The 19,752-nt window shown below is 42.5% G+C and overlaps 1 long non-coding RNA gene across 1 annotated transcript in view; it reads left to right on the top strand.

Moving 5' to 3' along the window:
* LOC106731464 (uncharacterized) overlaps positions 1-19,752 on the top strand; it is a 511,452-nt gene that overhangs the window by 393,348 nt on the left and 98,352 nt on the right. Inside the window, exon 4 of the long non-coding RNA XR_012906188.1 lies at positions 14,188-14,324. This is a non-coding gene — a long non-coding RNA (uncharacterized LOC106731464). The remainder of the gene's footprint in view (positions 1-14,187; positions 14,325-19,752) is intronic.

Below are 19,752 nucleotides of genomic sequence, written 5' to 3' on the forward strand. Positions count from 1 at the left end.
AATTTGCATGAGAGCACCACCAGAAGCCTGGTTGCTGCCCCCCGCTTTGTGGTGTGGAACGTGTCCCCCAACAGCCTGGAACAAAGAAACACTGTCGGCAGCTACGGTTTCCATTGTCGTGTCCCTTCCAAGTGCAAAGGGGGCTTGCTTGTTTGCTAAGAGGCAGTGGGCCAAGATGTTTGAGAAAGGAATGGGAATAGAAAACAGACTGAAGTCATGCGGTGCTGAGAATAGTAAGTCAGAGAAGAGGACTGCAGTTGGTATTGGACAACAAACTGGCATAAACATGGTTTGATAGCAAGAGAATACCTGAATACAGCGTAAGATGCTTCCTAGACTTAATGTTCATCAGGGAGTTGCTTTGGTGAGCTGGATTGTGTCTGTGTGCCCTGCTCTCAGAAGATGCTGACATTCCACAGTGTCCATATTACTCAACACGGGGTCTGCTGACTTAGGGGTTTGATAAGTTTCTGAGCATAAGTCTTCTTTGCATTGTACTTGGCCAGTGCTTCTCCATCTTTCCAAACCTACTATTCTCCTTTCAGGAGGCCAATTTGTCTTTCACATCCCAAGTTTCCCCTCATTTAAAAATGACTACAGGTTGAACCTCTCTAGTCCTGCACCCTCAGGACCTGACTAGTGCCAAACCAGAAAATTTGCCGAATCACAGGAGGTCAATATTGTCTAGAAGCATTACCAGCACTTCCACTGCTTACAGGGCTCTTAGAAAACATTTGAGGGTGAATTAGAGCTAAATAACAGCACAGAACACAGAGGACCAGGATGGATGGCTGTAAACAAACTTTATGGGAAACTTGGCCACATCCATGATAAGTGGACATCCATCTAACTAAAATCCTGCCAGACCACGGATGTTGGTGGACCAGAGAGTGCCAGACGAGGGAGGTTCAATGTGTAACTCACAAACTCAGAAATAAAAATACAAAAGTGTCACAACCTCATTATTATTGAAAAATTGCTTACTTTCTCTTTTCTCCCAGAGAAGCTCACACTGTATTTTATAATTTCAGGGTCAGAAACACTAGCATGGTATACAAATCAGTATAAACCAATCATTGTAAGAAATTGTAGTTTGTAGTGACTTTTGTGTAGCCAGTTGTAAAACTAGGCAAACATCTAGATGATGCACCCCGTGGAAGACCTCTGTGTGCCCCTAGACTACATGTACCACCGCTTAAGAATCATTGTACTTGATCATTGATTGTTGGAATGAGCAACTGCTCCCTGTAGTCATCGATTGCTATTTCTGCTAGAGGATTGCTTTTAGAGAATGGTATGTTGATCATGTGACAAATCCAAGACACTTTCCTAGATATAGCCTAAAGTGTATGGTATCGGAGGGGTTTGTTTGGGATTGTTCTGGTTCTGCAGCCTATTTTAGTTTCTTTGCAATCTTTGAATAGGCATTGGATGGAGTGGTGCATGTGACTTTATCAGTCTGACTTTGCTCCTAGCTATAAAGTCTTGTTTTTTGTTGGTTTTTTTAAATTCTGTAATCATTTTGGTTCATTTGATCCTCTTCTTTCCCCTGTGAGAATCTTTATCGGTTCAATGAACTACTGCACGTATTTCATTAATGCATAAATAATGGTAGAGTGAGATCATCTCATTGATCAGCAGATGCCTCGTTATCTGCTGCATACTTGCGGTGGAGCCCTCGGTGGGGGGAATGGGAGCTTTCAGCTCTGCGTGTACACACTCTGATTTGGTTTGACTTGTTTTCTTATTGTATGTGCACAAATAATTCAATAATGTGTCATTACACTTTCACGTTTTGTACAACATAATCTCTTGTCTCCTCTCCTCCTCACGGTAAAGTAATAATCTAATTAATTCAAATGTTCAGTCAGGCTCTTTGTGGCTCTGTCTAGGCAGCTGATTGTAGTTTCGTGCTATATGTCTGAACTCTTATTCACTCTGTCCCGGTGAGATTAATCTCACAGCTCAGGTGTCATGTAGTCAGCACGGACTGACTGACACGTCCGTAACTGGATTGGAAAGTTATCTGGGAGAACACAAGAGCAGCAGAAAGTAGCTTTGCTGTTATGGGAGCCAACCAGCAGAAGGGGTGAACAAAGGCAAATGCAGTCATCTCAGTGGGCTTCAAACCTGTTCTACTAAAGTGCTCACAGGAAACAGTGTGAAACCTACCCAGTCATTGACGGGCGTGATAGGGGAAGACGGAGTCTTTGGTCCATGCTAACACTGAAGTGTGGGATTTCATAGCACTCCTCATTAGCCTAACTCGGAAGTCATTGGTAAAACTCCTGTAGATGTCATAGGAACAGAGTTAGTCTGGCATTGGACACCTCTGAAAATCCAACACTAAAATCTTAATTCTCCAGGTACTTCTTCTTGCGGGCTTGCTTATGTCTATAGAAGGGGACCCCTTCTTGGCACCAGCTAACAGTCACAGTAAAGTCCCTCACAATGAACTCTGTTGTGACATAGGTAACTAGGTGGAGCTGATGTTAGTTAGGGGTGAGTTATGGGGGTGAGATAGCTCAGTGGTTTGAGCATTGGCCTACTAAACCCATCGTTGTAAGCTCAGTTCTTGAGGGGGCCATTTAGAGATCCAGGACAAATCTGTCAGGCATGGTGCTTGGTCCTGCCCTGAGGGCAGGGGACAGAACTCAATGGCCTCTCAAGGTCCCTTCTCCATATATTACTCATAGCACCTGTGTCAATGAGAGTCAGAAACTCAGCATGAGGCCACATATTTTATACAGCTCTGATGTAATCCAGCTGTGATCAACAGGAGGTGTGCTCCGGCCCCACCCTTCCTAAACGGTGGACTAGATTAGGATGAAACAGCAAGATGGTTATTTGTTGATCCCATTCCTTTTTAATTTTATATTAATAAGTTGGTGTTGCTGGCAGTCATAAAAGGGTGCCAATTTTCCCTCCCAACATTTTGGACTGATTTGTGTTGGTCGTTCTTGTCACCAAAGACTTAGTTTTGTTGTCCCAAACTCCTCAGAGCTCGAAGCATATGTTAAAAGATTTTAGCTCTCTTAGTCAGCAGGAGTGCCTGACCCTAAATGATCAGAAAAACAAAGTAATTTCCTTTGGCCACAGACCAAGGCTGCATAATAGATGATTGATGGTCGTTATATTGAACTGGTCAGGCTTTTCCCTTTTAGGGAATTCCTTTTACATATAATGGCTTATGGGATAAATACAGAGAGCAAGTAAAAAGGAGAGCTGTAACTTCTAGGCACGCATTTCACTTGTGTTCACAGGGCAGTTTGACCACATTGGCTCTGGACTAGTGTCTGTGCCCCGTTATTACGACGTGTGGAAATTTGGGGTTGGAAAGATCTTACAATGTTAGAGGTTGTGCAAAATAAACGTTTTTGACTTTCCAAATTATAGTCCAGGTGCTTTATTTATGGCAGATGCAGGGGATTTCATTGCTATTTCGACAAACTCAATGCCTTTACTGTATGGACTATGAATTCAGCATATGAATCTACAGCACCTTCCAAGGCTGTGCCTAGAGGAGCAGCATAACAAGACACATACCCTGATGTTCCCCTTGAGTATGTGTGTGTACACATACAACCAAGGTTTGAAATAAAGACAAGGCTTGTGTCATATATATTTGAGGAGAGTTTGTGCATCTGTTTGTCTGTGTGGCCATCTAGTGCTGCTAGTCACTGTGTGTATGTTTAAGAAAACAATCCCGGTCTTCATGAGCTTCTAGTTTGAGCAGACCAGAGGTGAGCGGAAGAATGCAGGTGAAAGGACTTGTGCAGAGTCAGGCAGCAGGTAGGTGGACAACCTGGGACTAGAAACCCAAGTCAGTCCCAGACCACCCTGCCTTTTGCCTTTTGCCACAAAAAGCCATTACTGATACCCAGATTTGGAGGGGGTTTATTAATCCTTAGTGATACTCCATTGAAGTCAGTGTGCTTGGATACTACAGAGTAAGACCATTTAGATTTTTCATTCAATTTTTGTTATGTTTTATTGTAACGACGTTACATTGGCAATCTTGTCTACTTAGTGATCAGGTTGAATGCATGTTGCTGCTAGCCTGCATAGAGAGTCGAGTAAATAACAGATTCAGTAGAATTTAGTGCACTGTACTGAAGTTATGGGGTGTTACCAAGTTGCTCCAGCTTATGTGTCCATTGGAGCCTGAAGCGGCCATAAAGCAGGTGGGATTCCCCCCATGTTTTAGCTGAGCACTGTTGATTGGCTGTGAAACATTCAAAGTCCATTATTAGACTGAAAATCCTGCTCTAGTCATGCCTCTAACATATCCTATGAAACAAGCTGGATGTGTCTTGAAGTCCTTTAAATCACCAAGGGTACATCTACACTGCAGCTTTTTTCCTTGTGCCGCGTCCAAGAAATGTCCAAGGAACACGTCCACTTTTCAAAAAAAAAAATTCGGAAAAGCGGACGCGTTCTTTTGCCATCCCTTAAACCTCCTTGAACGAGGAAGAAGGGAGGTGCCGAAAGAGGAGGTTTTTCCGAAATTTGACGCCTCTTCCGAAAGAAAAGTGGAAAATGATATGCAAATTGCGGTTTGCAATTTGCATATCTGTTTTCTGACTTTTCTTTGCAGTGTAGACACAGCCCAAATGGTGTAGACGTTGGACTTTAATTCCACTGAACAAATGTCTACATAAATTCAAATACTGCATCTCTTCTGGTGCAAAAAAAATGCCCTGAAACCCCCGCAAAAAACCCACAACCCAGATACACCCAGCCTCTGAGTGATAAGGGCCTAGATAGAATAGAGCGCGAACCAGCATGATTTTCTCCCTCTCACATCTGCACCCAGATGCAGGCCTGGAAAAAGCTGTGAGAGCACTTGCTCTCTGTATCCTTCGCTGGAAGGCAGGCGCCTGTTTTGTTTCTCTTGTGTGTGCATAAGAATAACTCCAGCAGAATCTTGACTGGATAGGCAGCACTAATTTTTACTATAGCCAGTCTCTGGAATGTAAGATCCTAGTGGTGTGGAAAATATGCAAGCCTGTAAATAACAAAAACATTTTAGCTTTACCTTTTTAAATGAGGCAATGATAAGGAATCCTTAGAAATAAGTCATACTTGATCTACAGCGATATTGCTAGTAGCACATAAAAATAACTCTCTGTGTATTTCCCTGCAGTTAATTTTTTTTTCTGTATTCTGACTATGATGATACTCTGCTTGCAAACTGTTACACATTATGTCATTCAGAGTTGTAGCTGGGAGCCACAATCGAAAGACATTCAGACACTTCCCGATTGATATCTGCAAGGGGGTTTGGTTCCAGAGGGATGTCTAGCCTCACAGGAGAGGCTTGACAAAGATGCAACTTTCAGTCTTCTTATTGGTTCATGATAAATCCTTAGGGGTCCCATCAAAATCAAATGTTGCCCTTGATTGGAGGAGGCCGTGGAATGGCCCTAATAGGGAAAGGTGTACAGTACTGTTTCACAATAATGTGGGGGGAGGGGAAGAGAGAGGAGGGCTTTTACAAATTGCAGTTAGGCACCTAACTTCCATTTCAAAAATCTCCCTCCCCAAATGATATTAGGTCAGGCCAGAATCTTCAAAAGGGCTCTGCACTCATGGGTGGGAGGGGGGGAGACACGTGCCAAAGGCATTAATGGGCGCCGAGGGCTGCTGAGTTCTTTGGAAGATCTGGTGCCATCTGTTTAACAGTAATTACAAACATTCCTACTTGCCCTCTCCCATGGCTGGCATCTCAAGCCAGGCATTATAAAGAACATTCAGAGGAAATAGCTACAATGTGGCGCTCCTGTCTTCCTTGAATCCACACTGTTCAAAAGCCACAGTGAAGCTGTTAAAAAACTCATTTGCATAACTCAATGTGTCATATTGCAGGGTCTATGATTAAGACTAAAGCTGAGAGGGAAACAGTTTTCCTGTCCTACGAATATTTTCAAGACTTCGAAATGTTTTCCCATCCCAAACTGGGACCAATCCTCCCTCCCCCAAAAAACCAAAATCTTAAATATTTTTCCCAAACCAACAATCCAAACAATTCTTCAGTTCAGATACCTTGAAATATTTTGTTTAGATTTCAACCCCAAAACTAAAATTAGCAGAAATTTCAAAACAAAACCACACAAAATTTACTTTGAACCAAAAAACGCAATGTGGTTTTGAATTTGTCACAATAAGATGTCATCCATTTCAAACTGTTTCTAAGAGTTTTTTAAATGAGAAATTCCTCTCACCTGACTCTGTCCCATGAACAGTTTCAGTGAGACTTTGTTTCTCTGGACAGTCCCAGACACGCTCTAGCTAAAATTGTAATTAATGCCAAGACAGGCAGCAACTTCAGACCCATGGAGGTTTCTATGGGGCTAATCAAGGGGACAGAATCAGGGCATTCTGTCACATTACACCATGCAATTGGTGAGGAGTCTGCTCATAATGTTCTCTTTGGGGAGAGGGAAGATTTTAGGCAGATCTTGGGATGGGCCATAATGGGGCAATCTGTAATTAACACAGGAAACAATCTAACGTGGTTATGAAGGTATGTGGGGAAATGCCATCCATAGGTAACACTAAATGTGGCACTACCCCAGATATACTGTACCATGAACATTGGCACTGAGACTGCAAGAGACGTGTAATGAAGTTAGAAAGTTTCATTAAAACATCTGCGATCACAGAAAAAAACATACACCTGGGGCCAGATGCTCCACTAGTATAAATCAGTCGCTTCATTGACTTCATTGCTGCTTTACACCAGTCGAGGATCCAGCCCACTTATCTTAGCAAGTTCAGTCAGGGGCGAATATTTTTCTAGTAAGACTTTTTCATAAAAAGCACTGGAGCAAGAATGCTCTTATCTGCAAAGACGCGCGTTAGAAACCTGATGTGATTATATGCTGCTCTGCTTTTCGGAAAGTACAAATAGCTGAATCAAAAGAGAAATGAAAGCAAAGTTATTTCTGAAAGGAACAGTAATAAAAGTGTGCCTAGAGCAGACTGCAGCAGGATTGGGTTATTAAGCCTTCCAATAATCCATGTGTCGCTGTTAAGAACATCAGAGATGCTCTCCTGCACATGAGACTTTCGACAGGGAGTGGCAGCTATGCAGAGAAGTCTTTTGGGTGGTGGCTGTGCTCTGGGAGTTATATATAAACTTGCAGGTGAAGAGGGAAGATAAAAGAAGAGCAACAAAAATGATCAGAGATCTAGAAAACATGACCTTGGAAGGAAGACTGAAAGAACTGGGTTTGTTTAGTTTGGAAGAGACGACTGGGAGGAGACGTAGCAGCTTTCAAGTACCCAAAAGAGTGTTACAAGAAGGAGGGAGAATAATGATTTTCCTTGATGTCTGAGGATAGGGCAAGAAGCAGTGGACTTAAACTGAAGGAAGGGAGGTTTAGGTTCGGCATGAGAAAAAACTTCCTAGCTGCAGGGTGGTTAAACACTGAAATAAATTGCCTCAGGGGGTTGTGGAATCTCCATCATTGGAGATATTTAAGAGCAGGCGTCACAGGGTCCTGGACTCGCTGCAGCGGCACCTTCTGCTGATCTCACAAATTAGCTCTTCAGCCTCAGAGCACCTTCTGCTGGCCGGTGTATCGCCCTTAGTTACCTGTCTTCTACACCAGTTCAGACCCCATGTCCCTCCTGGCCCACTTGTTCCTCACAGTACTGCCCTACAGCAGTGTCCCATTCCCTTATACCCATCTTGTCTCAGTAAACCACTACCAGTCATCTAGCCCCTGCCTCCAGGGCAAACTGCTGTCTTCATTGGCAAGGGCGGCCTCCCTGCAGCCTTAGTACCCTCAGGACGGGAGAGGAAGGCCCCAGCCTAGGAGTTCGCCTGGCCAGAGCTCCCCAGCTCTACCTGCCTTTCCCCAGCCCTGTTCAGCATCAGGTACCCTCTCTAGCTTACCCAAACAAGCTGCTCCACAGCTGGAGCAAGAGTGTATTGTTTCCCCCTCTCTCTGTTTGTCTCTATTTATACAGCCCTAGCTGGGCCCTAATAGGTTGTTATGTGCCACAGCAGCTTACTCCAAGCCCCAGCCCTCTCCCTGAGCTTGATTTAACCCGTGGTAGGGCCAGTACGATGCAGACGTCCTGTCACAGTAGGTTAAAAAATTATCAGGGATGGTCTAAATGGTGCTTGATCCTGCCATGATTCCACTGGGTCACAAGAAATAAGGGAAGTTGATGGGAGAGTGGGGCCCTGCAGAAATTCAACCTAAGGTACATCGGTTCCAGCTGCATTATTCTCGTAGCTGGAGCCACATAGCTTAGGTCGACTTTCTCCAGGGCTAGGTCTATACTGGCATGATTTTCTGGAAATGCTTTTAACGGAAAAGTTTTCCGTTAAAAGCATTTTCGGAAAAATGCGTCTAGATTGGCAGGACGCTTTTCCGCAAAAGCACTTTTTGCGGAAAAGCATCCGTGGCCAATCTAGACGCGCTTTTCCGCAAAAAAGCCCCGATCGCCATTTTCGCGATCAGGGCTTTTTTGCGGAAAACAAATCTCTGCTGTCTACACTGGCCCTTTTGTGCAAAAGTTTTGCGGAAAAAGACTTTTGCCCGAACAGGAGCAGCATAGTATTTCCGCAAAAGCACTGACAATCTTACATGAGATCGTCAGTGCTTTTGCGGAAATTCAAGCGGCCAGTCTAGACACAGCCCAGTAGTGTAGACCTGACCTTAGTGTATAGCAAGCTGATGAGCTACAGATTCACACCCTCACTTGCTGGGCACTTACCATGCAGGGAAGTCGTAAGCCCTGGCCAAATTATTGTGACCATCTTAAGAATCATCTTTGTCCATCTCCCAGTCTTTCTATGAGAAGGCTTTTCCAATTTTGGCTGTCCCAATTGTTTTGGAAAACACTTGGCAGACGTCCGCCAACCAAGAGCTTTCTTTGGAGGGGCTCCATTCCTTTTTCCTTTATCTGCACTATTGTTTTCCGGCTCATCGCACTCTCCAGGAGGAAGGCTCTGCAACAGAGCTGGGTGGACAATGTTTTTCATGGAATGTTGGTTGTTGGCAGAATTTTGACTAATGAAATATTTCAGATGCAGTTCGTCATGGGAGTTCTATGTCAGGGGCCTCCGGCTTCTGTTTTCTTCAACCTTGGCTTCATTGTTGGACTGAATCACCCATGCTGCACCACTGTATCCCATCTTGCAGAAGAAGGCTATGTGTCGTGGACATATACTCTGACCAGGAGCTTGGTCTGTGGAGGAGAATAGGACCATGAGGTCCTTCTGCAGCATGGTCATTGGTGTGGGGCTGAAAGAAATCCTTTTCAGGTGCTCAGTTTTTTTGGTAGAAAGCAAATATTTTATCCCTGGGTGATGTTATTTAGTGTCACCCTTAATTGCTAATGGACTGTTAATCATTCCCTGGCAATATGAAACCATGATCATGTTTCTTTCCCTCTATCAAACAAATATTTATTGAACACTTTGGCCTATATGGCAATAAACAATTTTACCATCTCCGGTTGGGAATGGGTCCATACCCTCTTAGGATTGCTCTTAGTCCTTCTTACTGCCAAAGTGACTTGGATCTAAACAGAACCTCTTCCAAACTTCAACGGGCTCATTTTCTGTTCAGTTTGCAGGCTGAGTGGCAGTTCTCATTTCAATCCACACGCTTTCCCATTTCTAATGGGTGAGGTCTCAAGGGGGTTGTCTACACAGCACCGTATACTCGAACTAAGATACGCAATTTGAGCTATGCAAATTGCGTATCTTATTTCAATTCTATTTCAAAATAGCTCAGTTTGAAATTTGGCGCATGTACACAGCGCCAAATTTCGACATAACGCACTATTTTGAGCCATCCCTTAACCCTCGTGCAACGAGGTTTACCAGGATGGTGAAATAGCACACCTGTTATTTTGAAAAATATTTCAAAATAACGGGCGGCTTCTGTCGATGTGGGATACCTCTGGTATCCCGAAATAGCTATGCAGTGAAGACGTACCCTAAGGTTGTAGCTGAAAGAAGTAATTGAGATAATTCACGTCAAGGGATTTTCCAATGCAAGAGATTTCATAATATTACAAATACAGCCCAGGGCATTCTCTGCCCTTGTAGCAAGCACTTTTTGCAGGCTTGTGTGTCTGTACAGTGGAGTGACGGGGTTTGAACTCCAAATCTCACAGAGCTGCTCTGTACCACCTCTGCCAGATCTAAGAGTCAGAGATGAGAGGACGTTATCTACTGCAACCCATGAAGGCAGGAGTTTAAGCCTTGTCAACCACTCCCCAAGTATCCCGTCACAGAACGACAAGAACAAAATATGAGGTGTGTACCAACTGGAAGATCAGTCACCTGAATGGCCACAAGGGACCTTTTAACACTCTTGCCCGGAGTCCTAATTGAAAGATCTCAGGAAGTGTGTACTGCAGATTGCAACAAGAAAGAGTTAAACATGCAAGGCTTTGTTTCCATTGGAATCCTTGCCACAAGAACAAATTCCTTTTGTCTCATTTTCTCCTTGTTGTCATGAGAACAAGACTGCCATAATTTTTATCTCCAGGGCAGTCAGTAGAAAGACTATAAACTTTTAATGGACTTATAATCATATACTTCAACCTCTTTAATAGTCCATATTTCCATTGGCTGGCCTTTCACCTCTCCCTTCCAGGTTATTGAGGCAGTAAACAAGGAAGAAGGGAAATCAAACTGCAGAACTGTGAAAATGTCACTGCAAGGTAGTTTGTTCTTATCCATCAGCATATGTGACACATTATATTCCTGCTGGAATAGGCCATGCTCTGGCCAAGCCAAGAGCACTGCTCCGGTGGCAGAAAGAGAACTTCATGCTGTTCTCACTGGGACGCTCAGGAATTTTCCAACATGGGGAAATTCTGTGGCTGGCATAGACTGGGAGTAGCTGGCCCTATCCCACCCTCTGCTTATCTCTCCCCCCAACAAAGAGGGCATGTCTAGACTACGCGCAGCTTCCAAAAGAAGATACGCAAATTTGGCTCAAATTTGCATATCTTCTTCCTTTTTTTTTCCTGGAAGAGGCTTTTCCAATATTTGGCCCATCTAGACAGGGCCAAATATTGGGGAAAAAAACCCTCTTTCAAAAGGCCCCTTATTCCTCCTAAAAGGAAGTTTACAGGGGGCTTTTGAAAGAGGAGTTTTTCCCCCCGATATTTGGCCTGTGTAGATGGGTCAAATATCAGAAAAGCCTCTTCTGGGGGGAAAAAATGGAAGGAGACATGCAAATTCAAATCGAATTTACATATAATCTTTTGGAAGCAGTGTATACTCTAGACGTGCCCAGAGTGTAGGTGTGGGGTGAAGGCCCCAAGCACAGTGGTAGGCAGCAGATGGCCCCTCAGGATTACCTAATTGCAGGCCACAAGACATTTTGCTGATGATGACCATCCCCAGGCACTGGCCCCCACTGCTCCCAGTAGCTGGGGTTCTCTGTGCCCGGCCAACAGGAGCCACAGGAAGTGGTCCCTAAGGCCCCTCCACCAGCAGGCACCACTTTCCCTGGTTCCCATTGGCCGGGAATAGTGTCACCAAAATATCTCGCAGCCACAATCAGACTACCCCAATGGGCCACTGCTGCAGCAGGTTGTTACGTAAGAATGGCCAATGATCCGTCTAAGTCAATACCCTGCCTTTGGTGAGTGAACAGTGCCAGCTTCTTCAGGGGGAACAAATGGAGCAGAGCAACTACCAAGTGATCCATCCCCCGTCACTGAGTCCCAGCTTCTGGCACTCAGAGGTTAGAGACACACAAAGCGTGGAATTGCGGCTCCAGTCACCTTGGCGGACAGCCCAGCTATCCTCCATCAACCCACCAAATTCTTTTTAACCGGTTATAGTTTGAGCTATCACAGCATCACCAGCAAGTTCCACAGGTTGACTGTGCGTTGTGTGAAGAAATGCTTCCTTATGTTGGCTGTAAAGTTGTGCCCATGAATATAATTGAGTGAGTCTTCGTTCTTGTGTTATGTGAAGGGGTAAATAACACTTCGTTATTCACGTTCTCCACACCAATGGTGGTTTTTATAGCTCTCTGTTACAGCACCCTCAGTTGTGTATTTTCTAAGCTGAACAGTTGCTATCTTTTTAATCTCTCTTGATATGAAATCCTCGTGTTCTGTGTCCCCAGTCTTCTTTGTACTTTATCAGATTCCAATATATCTTGTTGGAGATGGGATGACGAGAACTGCATGCACTATTCAAGGTGTGAGCATGCCATGGACTTATATAGTGGTGTTTTGATGTTGTTCTGTCTTCTTAGCTGTTGCTTTCCTAATGATTCCTGGCATGTGAGCAGTCTCAGAGGGGTCGCTGTATTAGTCTGTAACTTTAAAAACTGTCCTGTAGCACCTTAGCCCTGGTCTACACTAGACTACACTACATTAGCAGAGCGTCCATACAACCAAGCCTGTTATTTCAAAATAAGGCTCTGGTTATTCCAAAATAATAACACCTGCTTTCCACAAGGAATAATGCTTATTTTGAAATAGTGATAGAAATGTAGCCGTGTTAGTCTGGTGTAGCTGAAACAAAATACAGGACTATGTAGCACTTTAAAGACTAACAAGATGGCTTATTAGATGATGAGCTTTGTCTGGCCCACAAAAACTCATCAACTAATAAACCATCTTGTTAGTCTTTAAAGTGCTACATAGTCCTGTATTTTAATTTGAAATAGTTATTTCAAAATAGCAGTAGTGTGAATGCTCCACTGCTGCTATTTTGAAATAACTACTCCCCAGAGTCATTCTAAGTAATTACTCCTCAGTGCTTCCTGGGGCTCTAAGTCGAGGTAGCGTGTCCACATTAAGGGAAACTGCCTTGGATTAATTTTGAGGCTTCCCTGTAGTGTGGACACACGATTTCAAAATCATTTCTGAGTGTACACATGCCCTTAGACTAACAAAAATATATACAGTATCATTAGCTTGAAGTGGGTTTTTGCCCACGGAAAGCTCGTGATATTCTCTCTCTGTCTGTGTGTTTGTCTGTCTCTCTCTAACTGTTCACTCTCAGAGAGCTTGGGGGAAAGACCAATCCTCACTTACACAACCCCCTAACAAATTATGTCCAATATCCACACAACACACCTCCATCATACTCATCCAGGAACCCACCCCTGCAATCAGCCCCGGTACCAACTCTGTCCACACATCTACACAAGCAATTTAATCACTGGACCCAACCACATCAGCCACCAAATCAGAGGCTCATTTAACTGCACATCCACTAATGTGATCTATGCCAGCAATGCCCCACTGTCGTGTATATTGGCCAAACTGGACAGTCTCTACGGGAAAGAATTAATGGACACAAGTCAGATATCTGAAAAGGCAACACACAAAAACCTGTTGGAGAACACTTTAATCTACGTGGACACTCATTAATGGATCTCCATGTCACGGTTTTGTTTCAGGCCAATTCCACAAGCCAAATACACATAGAAGGACTGGAACTTAACTTCATTCACAAGTTTAATTCTTATACAAATGATATGAACAAGGGCATCAGCTGGCTCACACACTACCTTCCACATCCTATGACTTAACCTACCCACCAAACAATAGAGGTGCTAATTGTTCTTATCAGCCTATTGCAACTATTTGAACCATATACTCACTGTCTCTCTCTTTTTATTTTTTCTCCTTTCCCCCTGCTTCCCCCCCACCTCCCCGCCCCGTTCCCTTCCTTTATTTATTCTTGGATCTGGACTTCTAATATTCCTGTCATCTGAAGAAGTGGGTTACACCCATGAAAGCTCATGATACCATCTACATGTTTTGTTAGTCTTTAAGGTGCTACTAGACTATTTGTTGTTTTTTATTTATATGTATGTTGGTTTCTAAGGTGCCACAGGACTATTTATTATTTCTAATGATTCCTAACCTTGTTAGCTCTTTTGACTGCTACTGCACATTGTGCACATGTTTTCAGCGAACTATCTATGATGACTTAAAGAGGAGTCTAGTTATAGATGGGATTTTTCCCCATTGTGTATTCCTTTGCACTTGTCAATATTGAATTTCATTTTCCCTTTTGTTGCTCAATTTTTCAGTTTTGTGAGATTCCTTTGTGACTCTTCAGTCAGCTTTGGTCTTAATTATATTGGGTAATTTTGAATAATCTGCAGGTTTTGCCACCTCACATTTTACCCCCATTTCCACCTCATTTATTGACATGCCCTGGCTCCAATACAGATCTCTGAAGGATCCAGCTGTTTACTGCTTTATGATGGAGAAATGATGAATCTCAACCGACTTCAGTGTAGCTTTGCTACTTCCCACCGATGGAGGATCTAACCCAATGTGACCATACTCCAACCCACACAAACCAAGTGAGTGCTCAGCATTATTTTGTGTTCGGAAACAATCAGGTAAAGTTTTCCAAGATACCCCTGTAATAACTACAGGCTCTGTCACTCTCTGCCGTGCCATTACCTTGTGAAGTGCAGCCAAGGTAAATCAATTCCACTTTGCACCCATAGATTGTGAGAATGGTCAGATGTAATATAAAAAAATGCAACTACTGCATTTGGCACTCATGCTTGTTTACTAAAGAATTAAAGTGGGCTGTGTAATAGATTTTGCTATATAATGTATTTATTCTGTTAAATATTGTCATTATATTCCCATTCAGAAGCCAGCGGTATTTATTTATATTATCTTTTAGGCTTGCAAGTCTGTAGTGGAGGAGGAAGAGACCCGATAATTTAATGTAAAGGTCCTCAGTGTACTCCTCTGGAAATCCTTCATTGTGTCTCAGACAGAGGTTTTTCATTGATCTAGCAAGATTTCTGCTTTGATGTATTTTTGTACATTTTTCCTTAGAGTCTGTTTAATGTCGAAAGCACTTATCACATACAATTTTGCCCTCCTAGGGTATTGGCTGCATCTATGCATAAAGGCCAATTTCCTAAATGGAAATATGCAAGTTAAAGCAATATTAGGATTGAGATTTTAATTGATGAAGAATTTAGGAAATTCAAGGTGAGGTTTCCACAGCAAAAAGAAAATGGCATAGATGGACTCTTTCATGATGCTGTATGATAGGAACTGAAGAACTGCTTTGAGAGGTAGTGATACCTAGTGGCAATAGTGCTGAACTGAGCGATTCAGGATACTTGGGGTGGGTTGCTAAATCTGTCTTCTTCTGTGATCTTGGGCAAAGTGCTTCACCTCCCTGTAGCTCTTTTTTCTCCCACTCTTTGTCTTATACATTTCTTAGGGCAGGTGCTGCAAATTACATGCACAGGCATCTGCACCCAGCTTGCAGAGTAATGGTCCAGAGGAGGCCAGTCTCCCTTCTGCACTGCCTTGTGGATACCCAGTGTAATGGAATAAGGAGACTCTTTCCTCCCCTGCCTGGGAGAATAGTCAGAATCTCAGTGTAATAATCACAGTTACTCAGTACAGCAAGTTTACAGCAAAAGACACATGGCACGTCTTAACTTCAAAATTGTCTGTCCATAAATAAACACCACTCACTCTGTGGTTAGCAGGGAATTCAGGTTGAAATTCTGGCCTCACTGAAGTAAATGCCAAAGATCTCATTGACGCGGGGAAGTGGTAGATGTAGTATATCTTCACTTTAGATACTGTCTTGCATGACCTCTTTGTAAATAATCTAGGAAAATGCAGTGGAGATGGATCTACTAAAGGTGAGTGCATAGTTATCAGTGGTTCATGGTCAAGTTAGAAAGACATATCAAGTGGGCTCACATAGGGATCATTTCTGGGGGTGGTTCTGTTTTAATATCTTCATCAATGATAATTAGATAATGGCATACAGTCACATTTACAGAATTTGCGAGAGGGCTTGCTAGTGCTTTGGAGGATGCAATTAACATTTGAAATGATCTGGATAAACTGGAGAAATGGTCTGACATAAATAGGGTGCAACCCAGTAAGGACAAAATGCAAAGTATTCCATTTAGGAAGGAATAATCTGTTGCATACTATCAAAATGGGAAATGACTGCCTAGAAAGGAGCACTGCAAAAAGACATCTGCTATAATAGATCGTGAAATAAATATGAGTCACAATGTAACACTATTGCAAAAAAAATGCAAACCTCAATCTAGGATGTATTAGCAGGAGTGTTGTAAGCAAGACATGAGAAGTAATTCTTCCACTTTACTCCATGCTGATTAGTCCTCAGCTGGCATATTGTCTCCAGTTCTGGGTGCTATATTTCAGGAAAGATGTGGACCAATTGGAGAAAGTCCAGAGAAGAACAATAAAAATGATTAAAGGTCCAGAAAAAATGACCTATGAGGAGTACTGAGAAAATTGTGTTTATTTAGTGTGGAGAAGAGAAGACGGAGAGGGTTTTCATAACAGTTTTCAAGTTTCTAAAGGGTTATTACAAAGAGGCAGGAGAATATTATTCTCCTTAAGTTCTGAGGTTAGAACAAGAAGTAACGGTTTTATGCAATTTAAAGGATGAATTAGGTTGGACAAGTTGGAAAAACTTCCTAACAGTCAGGTTGGTTACGTCCTGGAATAAATTGCCTAGGGAGACTGTGGCATCTCCATCACTGGAAATTTATAAAAGCAAGTAAGACACCTGTCAGGGATGGTCTAGATGTCTCCAGTTAATACTTAATCCTGCCGTGGCTGGACTAGATGACTTCTCAAGGTCCCCTCCATTCCTACTTTTCTGAGAGTCAATAATTCAAGGGAGCCAAAACATCATTCCCAATATTTTTACCGACAGCTGATTATTAGACTTCAAATGGATCTCGGAGAACTCTGTTACCTTTGTTATATGTAGTGTCTCTCATAGAAAGTTTGTCTCTCAGTGCCTTTCCAGGGTAAAATCCCATAGAGGAACGTGAGGTATAAAATTAACAGCTAGGCTTCCTTCCAAAAATATGCTGAGTACCCATACTCCCACGGGCTCCAATGAGACTGACTTCAAAAGATGCTGCAGGTGCTCAGTATCTCTGAGGCCTTGTCTCGCTGACTGGTGAATGCATCAAAGCTGGTCAACAGAACAACACCTGCAGGTATAGATAAAAACGGGGGAAATAAGATCATGAGGTTCATGGGTTCTGGATAGGGAATAGATGAAGAAAAGGGAATTTCCATACTAATGCTTATGGGACTTCCTCCGAGGTTCAGGTATCTGCATATTTTCCAGACAAAGCTAACGACCGTGGGAAGTTGATTGGACTTTTTAGTGCAGATTAGAACAGTATATTTCCTGGAGGAGGGAAACACATCTGAATAATAAGAGACGTCAACGCAATGAGGGAGAGCCTGCCATTTTGTAGCTGCCATAAGTTTCATCTAGAAGTGAAAATTTCTCTCCTTCCTTGCTAGTTGATATTTTAAAAAACATTATTAAGCCATTTTGTTTTAGAGCAGGCACTGAGGGGAAGATGAATGGCTAGCCATTAAATATGTCGACTGCTTGTTCCTTTCCATAAAATCTGTGCAATGTTGAGCACAGAGCTCCAAATATATTAGCAGGCTTTCAATTCCTTGGTTGTGCACAGTATTATTTTGAAGTAAAATTAATCTATTAAGTCATGCTGTGCAACTATAGGTTTTATACAGGGCCATAAATTTTAGGAAATTAACTTCTCCATAAGCCCATGTTCAGGTAGTCTTCAGAACAGAGAGTTTTATCTTAAATTTAATCACTGTTTAATTATTTCCCATGGTATTTTTTTTTTTCATTTAAATTCAACCTTTCGGAAAGGCCAAATTGGGCCATTGTTTATTTTCACTTTATTATCAAAAATGAGATTTGTTTCTAACATTTATGTATCAGGTAATGCTCTCTAGTAGAGAATATGTATATCAAGTGCTTTACTCTTTACGTTCATGTTGACACATGGGCTGTGTCTAGACTGGCCAGTTTTTCCGGAAAATCAACCGCTTTTCCGGAAAAACTTGCCAGCTGTCTACATTGTCCGCTTGAATTTCCGCAAAAGCACTGACTTCCTACTGTAAGAAATCAGTGCTTTTTGCGGAAATACTATGCTGCTTCCGTTCAGGCAAAAGTCTTTTTCCGAAAGACTTTTGTGCAAAAGGGTCAATGTAGACAGCAGAGATTTCTTTTCCGCGAGAAAGAATGGTGATCGGGGCTTTTTTGCGGAAAAGTACGTCTAGATTGGCCACGGACGCTTTTCCGCAAAAAGTGCTTTTGTGGAAAAGTGTCCTGCCAATCTAAACTCTCTTTTCCGAAAATGCTTTTAACGGAAAACTTTTCCGTTAAAAGCATTTCCGGAAAATCATGCCAGTCTAGACGTAGCCATGGAGAATACAGTATCTATTGTTGCCATACTACACAGAAAGGGCCAAACCCTTAGCAGGCTGAAATCAGCATCGCTTCATTGTCTGCAGTAATGGGATACTGATTTACACCAGTTGGGATCTGGATTAAAAAGTTCTGTTCAATTATACAGCAAATAAGAGATCTTCTTAGCCTACACTGAGACTGTTGGAGTGTAATAGTTATGAAGGTTTAATGCTGAGAAGCAGCCAGGTTTGTTTAAAAGTGGACTTGAAAGAAAACGCACCAGCTTCAGGTCAAAATTTTTTTTTCTTTGAGTTGATTTTCTACAAAGACTGTTGTTTTATAGTATTTACATGAGGCCATTCATGTGGACTCATTATTTGCAAAGGCTGTCCTTTCCCACTGAGGAATTTGCTATTAACATGATCAAGAAACTAGAGTGCAGAATAATGTCTGTGGGGACTATTCTGGTCTAAAATGTGGCTGTTTCCACTTAAAAACAGACGTTCAAATGACACTTGGATTTTCAGGAATTTGAGCCTCCATCACAACACAGTTCTTACAAATTAGTTGCAGGTGTGGAGGTAGAGGCTGACAGTCTTATCTGGAGATGTTCTGACACAGCGTGTCAGATCTGAAACACTCAAATTCACAATAACTCATTCAGTGATGTAATGCAGACCCTTCTAACACCTGATCAAAATGTCTCCACTGCATGAAATCTCTTCGGGTGGGTCTACACTGCGCAGTTATTCCAAAATAACATCAGTCTACGGAATTGCGAACGTCTACACAACAATTCCGTTATTTTGAAATAAATTCAAAATAACGGGTGGCTTATTCTGACTTCTGTAAACCTCATTCCACGAGGAATAATGCCTATTTCGAAATAGTTGTAGTGTGGACACTCCACTGCTCCTATTTTGAAATAGCTCCTCCCCAGGGCCATTCAAATTAATTATTCCCCAGTGCCTCCTGGGGCTCTAAATCAAGGTAGCATATCCACATTAGGGAAGCCTGCCTTGGACTAATTTTGAGGCTTCCCTGTAGTGTAGACGTGCTAGTTCGAAATAAGCTATTTTGGAGTATTTCTTCTGGAATAGCTTGTTTTGAAATAAGTGTGCAGTGTAGAAGTACCCTTAGTTTCCACTTCCTACGTTGCTGTCCCTGTCTTGGCAATGACTTCAGCAGGTACCGCCAGGGCTGGATTACCCAATAGGCAGACTAAGGACGTGCTTAGGGCACCAGTAAAACAGGGGCACCAAAAAAAGAGATTTTACGGTACAGTTTTTATTTTGAATAACATATGGAGGGCACCATAATCTTTTCAGTGCTTAGGGCCTCTAAAGGTCTTAGTCCAGCCCTGGGTACTGCTTAGCCCCAAAGGAGTAGTTTATGAGCTGGAATATCTTCCCTGGACTTAAGCATTCAAAGCAGTCTAGAAGATTTAGGCAGCATTTAAACAGATGGTTGCAATTTTCAAAATCACCTAAGTTATTTGAGTCTAAGTCTTCTGA

This window comes from Pelodiscus sinensis, chromosome 10 (genome assembly GCF_049634645.1).
Source record: "Pelodiscus sinensis isolate JC-2024 chromosome 10, ASM4963464v1, whole genome shotgun sequence".
NCBI classification, from domain to species: domain Eukaryota; kingdom Metazoa; phylum Chordata; order Testudines; family Trionychidae; genus Pelodiscus; species Pelodiscus sinensis.